The sequence below is a fragment of the Podarcis muralis genome, chromosome 12 (assembly GCF_964188315.1).
Source record: "Podarcis muralis chromosome 12, rPodMur119.hap1.1, whole genome shotgun sequence".
In the NCBI taxonomy this organism is placed as follows: Eukaryota; Metazoa; Chordata; class Lepidosauria; order Squamata; family Lacertidae; genus Podarcis; species Podarcis muralis.
The window spans coordinates 52,962,737-52,976,909 of record NC_135666.1 but is presented as its reverse complement, the minus strand read 5'-3'; the positions used below and the strand labels follow the sequence as shown (position 1 = coordinate 52,976,909).

General features: G+C 43.3%; 1 protein-coding gene across 2 annotated transcripts in view; it reads right to left on the bottom strand.

Annotated features, from left to right (window-relative positions):
* The window catches only part of ARPP21 (cAMP regulated phosphoprotein 21), a 242,753-nt gene that overhangs the window by 183,275 nt on the left and 45,305 nt on the right, over positions 1-14,173 (bottom strand). The window contains exon 1 of one of the 2 annotated variants that reach the window (XM_028751230.2): positions 3,254-3,366. The exons of the other annotated variant lie outside the window; for it this stretch is intronic. The gene's annotated coding sequence lies outside the window, so the exon portion shown is untranslated. Of the gene's footprint in view, positions 1-3,253; positions 3,367-14,173 lie in introns of those variants that run through there. 2 annotated transcript variants of the gene reach the window in all.

The following is a 14,173-nucleotide window of genomic DNA, read 5'->3' as shown; positions in this document are numbered from 1 at the left end:
GAGCATTTGCAGAAGTATGTACTTCTCCCCCAAACAGGGAGTTCGTAAGCACTCTGCAATGGTTAAGATACCTCCAAGTCAGTCAGCTGGAATTTGAAACACATATAAAAGATATTGATTAGTAGTAGAAGAGAACAGAAGGGAGAAAGATTAAGATACTCTGGGAAACCCTGAAATCTCAAATTTGCATTGCGCAAAGCCTATTCAAAAAGTCTGAAACTAGAACTTGTTTGCACTCCAGTTGCATGAAGTTTACATCATAACTGGGAAAAGTGGATTAGGCTCATGTACCTTTGATAACTGGGCCAATGAGAAAATTTCAATCTTATCACGCAACTACACTTGCTGAAAATCCCTCTTCTACATAACTCTTCCCACCCCCAATTTTATAATTTTTATTGTACAATACAGTCTCCTATTGAGAAAGGATCATAGCATTAAGTTTATGGTGTCATTTTACATGGTCTTAAAACATTAGCAGTCCATAGAGGTTCTTCACTGACATGGATGTGGGGCTGGTGGGAGAGCTTTATTCTCTCCCCCCCTTACATATGAAAAGAGGGGAGACCAGGTTTCTTCAAGGCATTTTCCTTTATAATCCAATTTGCAACTCTTCTAAGCCCAGTTAGTCATTCTGAACTAGCTATGTCCCAAATATTATGGAAGCAGATCTCAAGCGGTAGCTCCGCCTGGGATATCCAGTGAGATGCTATCACTAGACATGTGGCTACCAGTAGAAAGAGAGGGGGGGGGATCGAATCTTTCTGCTGGATAGTAGAGTTGGAATCTGGGTTTAGTGAAAGCAGGGCTAAAGCTGTGTTTGGCGAGAGAGGTTGTTTTAACCATTTTGGATGTGATATAGAAGACCCTGGTCCAAAACATATAAACAATTTTGCATTCCCACCAAGCATGAAAATATGTTCCAAGGTTCCATACTCTGGCTTCTCCTCAGATCGTGTAAATCTTTCACCTTTTACTACATAACTCTTAAAGGTGAAGAAGTCCCATCAGCTTCTGCACCTGGTCACCTACCCACAACAGAGACCGGCCGTCAAGCACAGAGTAAGAGAAACTGAACATGGCATGGGATGTTTTGCTACAGGAGCTCTGGTGGCTCCCCAGAGTTGTATTTGGGGGAAGGATTGCTTCTGTGAGCATCTAGAAACACAGATCTGCACATGCAGAATTGCAAGCTTCACTACGCATCTTGCATAGTCTTCAATAAAATTCCATCAGATTGCATTATTGACGCTGTGCTATGGAACACAAAGTATTTGTCCTCTCAGGTATGTCCCCAAATGTGCCTTCGTTCAGTAATAATTGAGATCTGTGGGGACATGTAATGAAGAAAATGAAAAATGGGGTGATCTGGGTAAGAAGAAAAATGTAAGGGGAAAAGCTGTTCTAAGGAAACCTGCCCTGTTTTGTAAGGGGTTGCTGAAACCAGTTTGTTTGGGGGGTTTTGGGGGGTGGGGTGGGAGTATTGTGTATTAGGCTCACAGCCAGTGATGGTCAAATGCCAGTTTCTCCTCCCCCCCCACATCAGTTGAATGTCCTTATGAAATTCATCGGCATTCTAGTGCATTTTTTTGCCTTATATACACATTTTTTTGCAAGCAGTTTCTGACATTCGGTATATCACCCTTTATCTGATGATCACAGGGTGGTTCACAACAAAGATACAAAATGAGGAGAACCCAAAATACATTTTATAAAACCCAAGAAAACAAAAACAAACCAATAACCCCCTTCCTACAAACACATTTAGAAGGACATAGATTGTTTGCAGAGTACCTGGGGGAAAAGAAAATTGCTGCAGAAAACTTAATCCTCAAAGGATGATTAGCATTAATATTATGATTTCTTTGCAGAAACCCATGAGATTGTATAGATAAAGGGAATAAACCCTATTACATGGATTCTTAGATGTTAATTTCGACTGGCAGAAGCCTAGCCAGGAAAATTTACTAAGCATGGGTATAATATGATCCAAGTGGATAACGACCATCAACCATGTTCTGGGACAAATAGCAGCTTCATTACTGTCTTCAAGGCCAGCCACACATAGAGGACATTGCAGCTATTTACCCTGGAGGTAGTAAAAGCATGAATTGCTGGGACCAGGTTTCATTTCTTCTGAGAAGGGCACAATTGGTGTACAAGATAGAGCTGTTGAAACATATGCTTTATCTGAGCATCTGGGTGTGGAATTGAGTCCAGGAGAACTCCCAAATTGCAGAAACATTTGCTGCAACTCCATCCAGAACAGGCTGAACGACTGATCTGAGATCATCAGGCCATCCAAACAAGAATGCTTATCTCTTATCAGGATTGAAACCCATTACATCTATTGCATGCGTTCAAATTTTGATGTGTTCCCTATCAAAATCTAAATATATTTTATTTATCAACTGATAAGTATTCATTATTTTATTTTGTTTATTTCTTTATTTTAAAACACCTTATATCCTGCCTTTGTCCTAAGACTCCAAGATGGTTAAAAGAATAAAACGATAAGGAATGGGGAGTGGGGGTGGAAATCAACACTATTGTAAAATAGAACAATGCAGTGAATATTGCAAGCAAGCAGGTTTTCTAGAAAGCTTGATGTTTATCAGACTGAAAATTCTGACCCTGTGCATCAAAGAGGTAAAACATATGTACCAGATTTGCATGTGCATACATACAAGCCAGTTGCATTAGCTTTGTGGCAAATGACTAACTGTGGCATCATGTCTACTCAGAAATAAGTCACATTGAATTCAAAGGGCATTCCTCCCAAATAAATGGTTTTAGACCTTCAGGCTAACTTGGCCAGATGTGTCATTTTGAAATTGCTAGTAGGCTTCATAGCTGTTCTAGCAATTCAGGCTTTCTTTCTTCTACCAATACATAAAACTAGGAGATCAATTAACAAGTGCAAAAAGACACACTCCTCAATGAAAACGCACAATAAAACTGTCCCCAATACACGGACAAATGGATTCTCAACCTGGAGGGGCTGGTAAATATGTCAGTATACTATAATCAGAAAGTGGCAAATAATACAAATAATTTTGCCAATGTGGCTCATCTGCCCAGTATGACTGGGCGTTCAGTGCAGAGGTGCTGGTGTTGTTTGGGTTGTAGATTAAGCCAACAACATCACATGCTCATGCAGTTCCAAGAAAAACTCTCCTCTCTGGAAACAATGCAGACTACACATCACATTGCAGTAACTCTTTTCCTGATAAAAGTCATACATACCACTTACCTTCAAAAGAAAAGTTGCGCAAGTACCCAATCTGAATTGATTTCAGAGGAGCTAATGGAGAAATCTTCTACCAGCTGAACAGAAGCTCTGCTCATTTTATTCAAGGTGTTCGGCAAGCTAAACAAGATGCATGTCTTACTGTTTGCAAATGCTTGGTTTCAGTTATGCATCTGTTACACAATTGCTTCTCCTATATTCTGAGTCATTGGTAGTGTCCAAAAATAGTCCTTTCATCTTAAATTAAGAGAAGAGCATTATAGATCATGCAGACGGAAAATCCTGTCTCCTTGCTACTAACAAATACGCTACAGGGCCTTAGAGTAAGAAAACTGCTGTATTATATCTTAATGCTAACAGATGCTACTGCTGGCCTGCTTAAGAGATCGAGAAAGAAAAGAAGTGGGCGGAAAGAAAAGAGAGAAGGATGAGGGATTTACAAATGAATACATTATTTGCACACATGTAGGTATTGGGGAAAGGAAAATTAAAACTTTGTGCATCTGTTATGTTCAACAAGAGTACAATCTGTGTACCTATGTAAACATAGTTGAGCTGTACACTTGTACAATTGCCCACATGTAGCATTCAACAGGTGTATAGTTTATGTAGGTATGTACACAACAGTTGAGATGTACAGCACAACAAACATACACCCTTTCACACAAACACTTGTACACAGGTAGACAACAGCTTGCGCCTGCATTCAGTGCAAAGAATGAACAAGCATTATGCTTATAAGTATGGCGAGCTACTTCTGGCTCATAAGACATGTGCTTTTCAGTTCCTTGTTCTACTCTCCAAAGTTTCATAATCAATTAATTTTCCTTGACAAATTCATACTGTATTGGTTGTACCTTTCTGTTTCCAAAAAGATGTTCCAAAGTGCCTGTTAGTTCCTGAGAGGAAACAGAAAATAAGCAGACCAGTACCCTAAGTTAGCCAAAGTTGAGTCAAGACCATTGGGTTCAATAAGCATGTTTAGGTACTGAAGTAAGATTATTTGCATCTGCCCAACTTTGGCAAGCCACATTTTGGGAATAATTCACAGGACTTGTTTCTAGGTTCCATGTCTGTAGGATCCTACTTCAGCCTTCATCACAATAGTGGCTCCCTGACTTAGATTTATCTTGTCAAGTGTGTCAGAATCAAGGTCCTTTCCGGAGATAGATTCCAATTTATACAATAAATATAAAAGGTAAAGGTAAAGGTACCCCTGCCCGTACGGGCCAGTCTTGACAGACTCTAGGGTTGTGCGCCCATCTCACTCAAGAGGCCGGGGGCCAGCGCTGTCCGGAGACACTTCCGGGTCACGTGGCCAGCGTGACAAAGCTGCATCTGGTGAGCCAGCGCAGCACACGGAAACGCCATTTACATTCCCGCCAGTAAGCGGTCCCTATTTATCTACTTGCACCCGGGAGTGCTTTCGAACTGCTAGGTTGGCAGGCGCTGGGACCGAGCAACGGGAGCGCACCCCGCCGCGGGGATTCAAACCGCTGACCTTTCGATCGGCAAGCCCTAGGCGCTGAGGCTTTTACCCACAGCGCCACCCGCGTCCCATTACAATAAATATACAACATTTAAAAATCCAGTTGATTCAAAATTAATAGAGTGGTACCTCGGGTTAAGAACTTAATTCGTTCTGGAGGTCCATTCTTAACCTGAAACTGTTCTTAACCTGAGGTACCACTTTAGCTAATGGGGCCGCCCCGCTGCCGCCGTGCTGCTGCTGCGCGATTTCTGTTCTCATCCTGAAGCAAAGTTCTTAACCCGACGTACTATTTCTGGGTCAGCGGAGTCTGTAACCTGAAGCGTTTGTAACCTGAAGCGTCTGTAACCTGGGGTACCACTGTACTCAGTTGTAGTCTGCACAATGAAAAAGGCAATTTGCAAATAGCAGCCTTGGTTTTTGTGTGGTTCTTATAATACATGCATTCCTTTGGCTCCGACTCACTTTGCAAAAAGTTGCAAATGTTTGTATTTCCTGTAGCCAGATCCCCATATTTTATACCGCACCTAGGGTAGTATACATAGTTTTGGTCACTGTTGGATGGTTGATTCCAATCACCCACCCTCTCTTTCCTCTTCCAAAGATCTCACTCTTGGAAATGACTTGTATCTACCATCTCCTGCAACAGGGCTAGACATTTTTTCTTCCAAACCAAGTAACAATACCTGACCTTTAGCAAAACTACCAATCTGTCCTTAGCTGAACTAAGTAAGATAAAGATAGGAAAATACCATCCTTTCAAAAACATCTTAACCCAACTCTTCTGGGGTAAGGGGAAAAAATTAATAATTTAATCAAGGCAAGCTAGGATCAATCATGCTATTTGAAAGGATTTCCTGATGAATGACAAGTCATTAAATGGACCTGCTGAGAAAACAAACCAGCCCATGTGAGGTCTCAATAATGTGATCTTGGAATGTCAAATGGAGGCGGGGAATTGAGGAGCAAAACTATTGAACCAAAGGGAAATATTAAAAGTAAGGATTGTTCGGTTTTCTTGTGAACTTGTAAAGAACAAAGCTACAACAGGTGGCTTGAACTGTTTGATCAATTATTGTTAACTCCTCTTCATAAAGAACAGTTTGTTCAGGTCTCTTTCTTCTTCCTCTTCCACACCTCAAGCATTATGCAGTTATAGAAAGGTGCTTTTTAAATGCATTTTGGCTGAGACATTATGCAGGTGCACAACATGCTAACCAAAGGCTGCAAATTAATAGCTTAGGACTAATAATTGCTCATCCTCTGTACAGCAGAACATTCAGCCCAAATCTGCATGTATGCCTATATTTCATTAACTCTTTTGCCCCAGGAAGTGAAGATACTGTTCTCCTTGCCTAAGTTCTGATGTGATTCTTGATTTAGCACAGAAACTCTGTGGATGTTAAGGGTTATCTGTGTGCTCTATTGTCCTTAGCTTTCTGTCAGAAGCTAGCAGGGCTTGCCCAACATATTTTGCTGCCTGAGATAAAGGGCAAGATGCTGACTCCTCTCTGTTGCCATATTTTGAAGAGCAAAAAAGGACACATTTGCCAACTTCTGCTTTTAACTATGGATCGCTATGTTGTTGTTGTTGTTTAGTCGTTTAGTCGTGTCTGACTCTTCGTGACCTCATGGACCAGAGCATGCCAGGCACTCCTGTCTTCCACTGCCTCCCGCAGTTTGGTCAAATTCATGCTGCTAGCTTTGAAAACACTGTCCAACCATCTCGTCCTCTGTCGTCCCCTTCTCCTTGTGCCCTCCATCTTTCCCAACATCAGGGTCTTTTCCAGGGAGTCTTCTCTTCTCATGAGGTGGCCAAAGTATTGGAGCCTCAGCTTCACGATCTGTCCTTCCAGTGAGCACTCAGGGCTGATTTCCTTAAGAATGGAGAGGTTTGATCTTCTTGGAGTCCATGGGACTCTCAAGAGTTTCTTCCAGCACCATAATTCATAAGCATCAATTATTCGGCAATCAGCCTTCTTTCTGGTCCAGCTCTCACTTCCATACATCACTACTGGGAAAACCATAGCTTTAACTATATGAACCTTTGTTGGCAAGGTGATGTCTCTGCTTTTTAAGATGCTGTCTAGGTTTGTCATTGCTTTTCTCCCAAGAAGCAGGCATCTTTTAATTTTGTGACTGCTGTCACCATCTGCAGTGAATGGATCGCTATGATGACTCTCATTTCAAAACAGAGGACGTGTTCTAGGAAAAGAGGACATATGGCAACCTCCCCATACAGAGGATTCCCATGTTACTTTAACAATGGTGGTGAGATCTACTGAATCTCAGATAGCATGGTTAGTTTAGAGGGGTGGGCCAGGGAGGAGGCATGGAATACACATATTTTTCACTTGAAAGGGGAATGGTTGGGAGGGGGTGACTTAGAAGAAACAGCTAGAGGGCAGTCATCACTCCCCCCCCCCCCAGCTTTTGCTGCCTGAAGTGGTCACCTCATTTTGCCCAACAGTAGGGCCGGCCCTGGAAGTTACCATAATAGTGTACAACCAATCCACATGTAGCCCATCAAATGAAATCCTGGAATGTCAGGCTGAAATTACAGAACAACACAGGGAGAAGGGTGGGTGCTGTAAACCCATGCCTTCCTTCATGCGTTGTCTGGTTACATTTAGTGGGGAAAGTGTGGGTGGCGTCATCACAGTAGCATGTCCTCACCATTGGCAGCTCCATTGGCTGCTATTGGGGCAAGGAAATGCTACAGTCCTGGCACCATGTAAGGCCTTTCCTTTTGAGTATATTGCTAGGAAAACACATATGGGTGGCAAGTACTTGTCTCCCCAGAGCAGTCCTTTGGGAAAGTGTGTTAAACAGAAAAGAAGGAGCTGGGCCCATGTGCCATTGCACCAAGCCAACCGTGCAGGGCGGGCCTTTTGGGGCAGGGTGGGGATAAGGCTTAGTGTTGTGCCCAAACCCATCCCCCAATTTCTTGCCCTGAGAAAGCGTTCTTTCCCTGAGAAAGAGGCTGCTGTTTCTCCATGATCTGCCTTTCTCAGAACACCTTCAATTTCCTTTAGAATTTAAGAAGCTGCTGGATCAGGCCCAAGGTCCATTGAGTTCAGTATCCTGTGCTCACAGTGCCCAACCCGATGCCTGTGAGGAACCCACAAACAGGACCCGAGCAAAAGGCCACTCTCTTTTTCCTGCCGTTTCCAGCAACTGATATTCTGAAGCATTACTGCCCCTGACCAATGAGGGTCTGGTGGTGATGACATGGGATACTATGTGACCCCTGTATGGCTGCCAACATGCTGTGAAGAAGCCATTTCAGGTTTCTCTCTTCTTGTTTGCTTTAAAGCCGCGGTTCTCAACCTGTGGGTCCCCAGATGTTTTTGGACTACAACTCCCATCATCCCTAGCTAGCAAGGCCAGAGCTCAGGGATGATGGGAGTTGTAGTCCAGCAACATCTGGGGACCCACAGGTTGAGAACCGCTGCTTTAAAGGAAACATGCTGAAATAGCAGCAGACGAGGCTGTGTACAGATTTGAAAAGATGAATTTAAGCTTAGGCCGCAGAAAGGAAATGGAGCTTTAACCGCTTGCCCTCTGAAATGGCACCTTTCACAGTGAAGGATCAAACTTCTGAGAAATTCAGAACCAGGGGCGTCTTACCCATAGAAGCTGGTGGCGCGGGCACCAGGGTGCCAAGTTCTGGAGGGCACCAGGGAAGAGGCAGAGGCTGGATGCGGTGCCTCCCGGCATCAGCTCACCGCCCATACCCACCTCCGCCATGCTGCGCCGAAGCAGTGCCCATCCGGAGCCTCCATCTGCCATGGCCACTGTGGCTTGAAGTGGCCAGCTGATTCCAACCTCCACCTCTTCCCCGCCGGAGGAGCCACCCTCCAGCCGCTGCCCGCCTCCTCCAGCCCCGCCGGCAGTGCCGTCCTCCCTAAAAAAACTCTGGGAAACAGGGAGGGTGGTGGTGGAGGGAGCTTTGCACCACAGCACCAGATATGCTTAAGACGGCCCTGTTCAGAACCATGCCAGCCATGACTAGACGCAGGAAGTGCAATGGACAATAATGTGAGCTGAGGTCCTGAGCTGAACGTTTGCTTCAGCAAGGCATTCATAAGGTGGCATGAGCCAAACCACATTGTCTCGTGCCCATCCCTTCTCAAACTATCCTGCTGCCCTGGGCTCCTTTGGAGGAAGGTGCGGAATATAAATTTTAACTCAAAAAGCAAACAAACAAATGTGAGGATGATAATACTGGCCTACATCAGAGGATTGTTGTAAGGATAACTGAGATACTGAATGCCAAGGGCTTTGAGCACCCTGAAGCATAAATGTCATTAGCTTTGAGCTACTCTGGGCTGAGCAGTTGCTCCTAGATCAATTCTCCCTCAATTCCAAAAATAATGAACTGCCATCATATCCGTATTTGAGATAGCACCTATGTGCTTTGCGCACTCTGCAACACTCAGTATTCTCTGGGAAAGTTAAGATAGGAAACGTCACCTTTATTGTAGCATCTGCCATAACAGATTACAATGATTCTCTCGCACCGTTCTGGGCAAATACAAATTTTACACTGTCTGTTTTTAATTAGGGATTGCACTCTCCTTTATACTTATTTGATCTTGTCAGTTTCAAAGCTGTCCTTTAATGCTTGGCTGGCAGTTTTTAATTGCTCGCCAAATGCTTATTATAAAGCTTTCATAAAAACCGCGCATTGTTCACAGTGGATAGGTATTGCAAAAGAACACAAAAAAACCCCCAACCTGTTGCTATTGCAACTGGTGACTGAAATTATTGTACATAATATGAATCAACTCTCCCATTTTACCTTATAGAATCTCTAGCAGTTGGAAACTTTGCAGAAGTTTAACACAGACAGTCCTTTCCATGACTGCAGAACTGCTCCATCTGTTGCCTTTCTACCTACCAATGACCTGGATCCTAAGACAATGTAACTTAAGGAAACTCAAGGAAAACAAGCTCCCCCCCCCCACTGCAACCAGCTGTGCCCCGCCTCTCCAAGACCATATGGATCATGGCAATGGGTGCTTATGTGAACTTCTTTAACTTAACTTAGAATCCAACCCTGATTTTGAGCAATTCCACCCTCACAAAGAAAACCCCGATGCCCAAACTAAATCGTTTAAGGGGACCCCTTGATCTTTCAGACAGACCTTTCAGAGGGGGTGCAAGAGGCTGTAGGGAGGAGGAAAGGAAAGGAAACTTCCCCGAATTTCCTTAAATTAATTTATCTTCAGTTTTGAGCCACAGTCTGTAAAGAGATTTGGCCAGAAATTCATTTTAAAGGTTCTGAAAGCTCACTAGCACTGAAATGCTTTTATTCCCCCCCCCAAAAAAAAAATCCCTGACATGTTTAATTTGATCTGGAACCTCCAAATGCCTCTTCCCTTAAACTCAGGTGAAAGTTGGGAGCAGCAGAACTCAACCGAGGAATTTCTCAATCCCTATCAGAGCTTCTTCATTTTTCTTTGAAATATCTTGCTTATCAGGACTTGAGCAGGAACCTCTGTATTTGCATTGCATGTTGCTTTAGGTGAAGATGCAAATCTGTTTTAGGTGAGGATGTAAATCCATCAAATTCTGCCAAAAGCGGAAGGGAAGGCCAATGCAAATGGCTCAACTCAGCTGAAACACATGGAGACAAAGCTAAAATAATTTCCATCGGTGCTGCTCTGAATATTCTCTGCTGAAGGTAGAACATTCTGAATACTCTGAATATTCTCTGCTGAAGGTGAATATTCTCTTGTAGAAGGTAAGTTCTGGGTAGAATTTCTCCATCCTCATTTTTATTTTCATTTTTAAAAAATAACATTATATTATAACAATATGTAGCCAAACCCATTAAACGTTGAAAATACTTGCTTCCAATGCAGAAAAAGAAAACAAATGAAGAAAGATAAAATGGAATATGAACTGGGGAGAGGATAACAAAACTCTACAGGCACTTCCCCAATCATGTGTGATCAGCATGCGCATGACTGCTGACGCATGTGTGATTTTTGGGACTGAAAGAGGACAGGGTGGGGGCGGAATGGGCCAGAATGTGCATTGGACTGATGCATGCAGAGGCTGGGAACAGAACCCCCACGTAAGTAGGAATTTGCCTGTATAGCACCATGAATAAACTAATAGGAAAAATAGCTCATTTTTTATGTTATTCCTGAAATGCTAAAAAGAAAAAAAAAAGGAAAAAAAAGCCCCACTCATCCTCATTGCTTGTTTGTTTTTAAGTATGCTTTCCCCCCATTTCTGTTTATGGGAATGTTCAAGGAGGCAGGAGAGGATATATTGTTTAATAATATCCTTCCTAACTTGCGCTAGCAAGTTCTATAACTTAGCAGAGTTCTAACATTGCCCTTTTAAATACACAGCGGTTAGCTTGTTGCAAGCTCATTTAAGCATCTCAATATAGGATTCCTGGTAAACCCATTTAGGTAAAGGTACCCCTGACCCTTAGTTCCAGTCACGGGCGACTCTGGGGTTGCGTGCTGAGGGGGCTGGGGTTTGTCCGCAGACAATTTCCGGGCCATGTGGCCATGACTAAGCCGCTTCTGGTGAACCAGAGCAGCGCACAGAAACACTGTTTACCTTCCCGCCAGAGCGATACCTATTTATCTACTTGCACTTACTTTCAAACTGCTAGGTGGGCAGGAGCTGGGACCGAACAACGGGAGCTCACCCATCATGGGGATTCGAACCGCTGACCTTCTGATCGGCAAGCCCTAGGCTCTGTGGTTTAGACCACAGTGCCACCCACGTCCCGTAATCCCCTTTACTAACCCCGAAAAAGAATAGACACGACACAATCTTGTGTAAAACGTATAAAAGAAGTTTACTCACACATTCAGTTCACAGATGGATCCCTGAAGGCAGACTTAGTTATAGAAGTACATACAAGTGGAATCTATCCCATAAGGAGATAGTTCCTTTGTGTTCTGTTGGCTAGAAGCATTGTTGCTTCTGCGAGGAATGGAGTCAAAGAGAGAGGAGGAGGGCTGTGTGCCTGGTCCTTTTGTAACCTGGACAGGTAAGGTCACGTCCACCTCTAGTCACATGCAGAGGAAGTTTGCCCCTGCCCAGGAGGAAATAGGAAGTTTTCTACTGGCTGGAGCAAACATCCCTTTTTATGTCCACTCTAGGAATGTTGTATTTGACTGCTATCTGTGTTTCACATCCCACACTGTTTGGTGTCTGTCGGAACTGCTTTGCTCAATAGAAAGCTGGTTCTTTCTCCTTCTTGAATTGGTTACATGGATGAGTCCAACCAAGCATGGAACGTGCAACAGCAGAGCACTATGTATCAAATCAGATCTATGTGGTGATGCCACTGTGCGTAAGTAAAAGAACACTAAGTAGGGAGTTTGGCAAGAAAAGCTGAAATGTCATAGAGGAGTGACATGGAAAAAATTGGTGCAAATCCCAGGCTAATTGGAATGACTTAGCAATTTTTTTTCAGGAGTGGAAGCCGAGGCTACACTTCTGGACCCACTTTTGACAATAAAGGAAACAGAGGGAAAGTAGGTCTCCGTGTTAGGTGAGTTTATCAGCTATTACTTTCCACAAATATTGCCTGGACTTTCTCTTTTGCCGCAGGAAGGACCACCAACAGCAGCTGCCATGGCAGAACAGGGGGCAGTAGGAGCCTTCACAGTCATTTGATTCGGCGAGAGCTGAATTTTGCATGTTGATTTGAAGCAACAGCCCAGTTCCATAGCTGTAAGCTTCTAGTATACAGTAAATTACTCATACTATTTCTGCAGCACTCCTCGTTTTGCGGGCTTTTAATAATGCATTTGAATTTCCTGACCCTTCATGCAAATAAAGAAAAACTCTTAAAGGAAAGGGAACCCAGAGTATAGTCTGGGAACACTAATAAACACAGTTGACTGTCTCTAGGGGGAGAAAGAGCTGTTGAGAAAACTAGGCAAGCTTTAAATTGTCTTATGAAAACTAATTATTGGTACATGACAGTTTAAATCTGGGAGGTGTAATCAAATAACTACACAATGAACTGTGTATTTTATAATATGCTAACATGATTATTCTCTCAGCATAGTACATATGTATATATGTAGATGAGCTGAACTAGCACTCACAAAAAAAATGCTCTAGTTAGAGGGGTCAGCAAACTTTTTCAGCAGGGGGCTGGTCCACTGTCCCTTAGACCTTGTGGGGGGCACAACTATATTTTGGGGAAGAAAATAAAATGAATGAATTCCTATGCCCCACAAATAACCCAGAGATGCATTTTAAATAAAAGCATGAATTCTACTCATGTAAAAACACACTGATTCCCGGACTGTCTGCAGGCCGGATTTAGAAGGCGATTGGGCCAGATCCGGCCCCCAGGCCTTAATTTGCCTACCCATGCTCCAGTACAACAAATTACTTCATCTAAAGTGTGGGCATCTAAGTCCCTTTTCCAGTCTGGTAAAGGTCATCACGTTCCTCATCAAAGCATGCAAATGGGTGCAGATTCAAGTGGAATGGAGACAGTGAGCAAGCCTGTTTCATACATTTATGATTGGAAGTCCAGTTGTCCAAGAAGATTTCCATTATGAGTGGGCAAATATCACTGGATATTCCCCAGTAAGTCTAATTTCAAAACAAGCAAGCAAACAAACAAACTAACAAGCTAACACAACCATACATATTTCCAAACGTGAGGGCTACAAAGATGATCAAAAACATTTTTTGTGGGGGAGAGAGACAATAACAAATTTGGGTGGGGAAGCCAAAGGCCACAAAAATATATGTTTTGAGCGGCTCCTTTGGGTTGTGATGGTGGGCTTCTTCCTAGGCGAGAGATCAGATTGACTTGAGGGAGTTAAGGGAGTGCAAGAAGATCAAACCTCTCCATTCTGAAGGAAATCAGCCCTGAGTGCTCACTGGAAGGACAGATCGTGAAGCTGAGGCTCCAATACTTTGGCCACCTCATGAGAAGAGAAGACTCCCTGGAAAAGGCCCTGGTGTTGGGAAAGATGGAGGGCACAAGGAGAATGGGACGACAGAGGACAAGATGGTGGGACAGTGTTCTCGAAGCTACCAGCATGAGTTTGACCAAACTGCGGGAGGCAGTGGAAGACAGGAGTGCCTGGCGTGCTCTGGTCCATGGGGCGATGAAGAGTCAGACACGACTACACAACTAAACAGCAGCAACAACAAAGTTATCTGGCAGTGGAAGCTGGAATGCCACTCACAATTGGTAGTTGTTATTTTGTGATTGGTGAGTATTTTGTGAATGGCTTTGCTTATTGTATTGTTCTGATTGTTTTCTTGTACTTTTCCTGTACCTTTCTTTCATCACTTACTGCTTTGGGGGCCATTAGACCGAAAATATATTCATAAAAATAGCATACAAAATTGTGTCAGGAGGAATTGCTTGCAAAAATGTATACATTAGTCAAGACTGCATACAAAAATGTATTTAAGAGAAT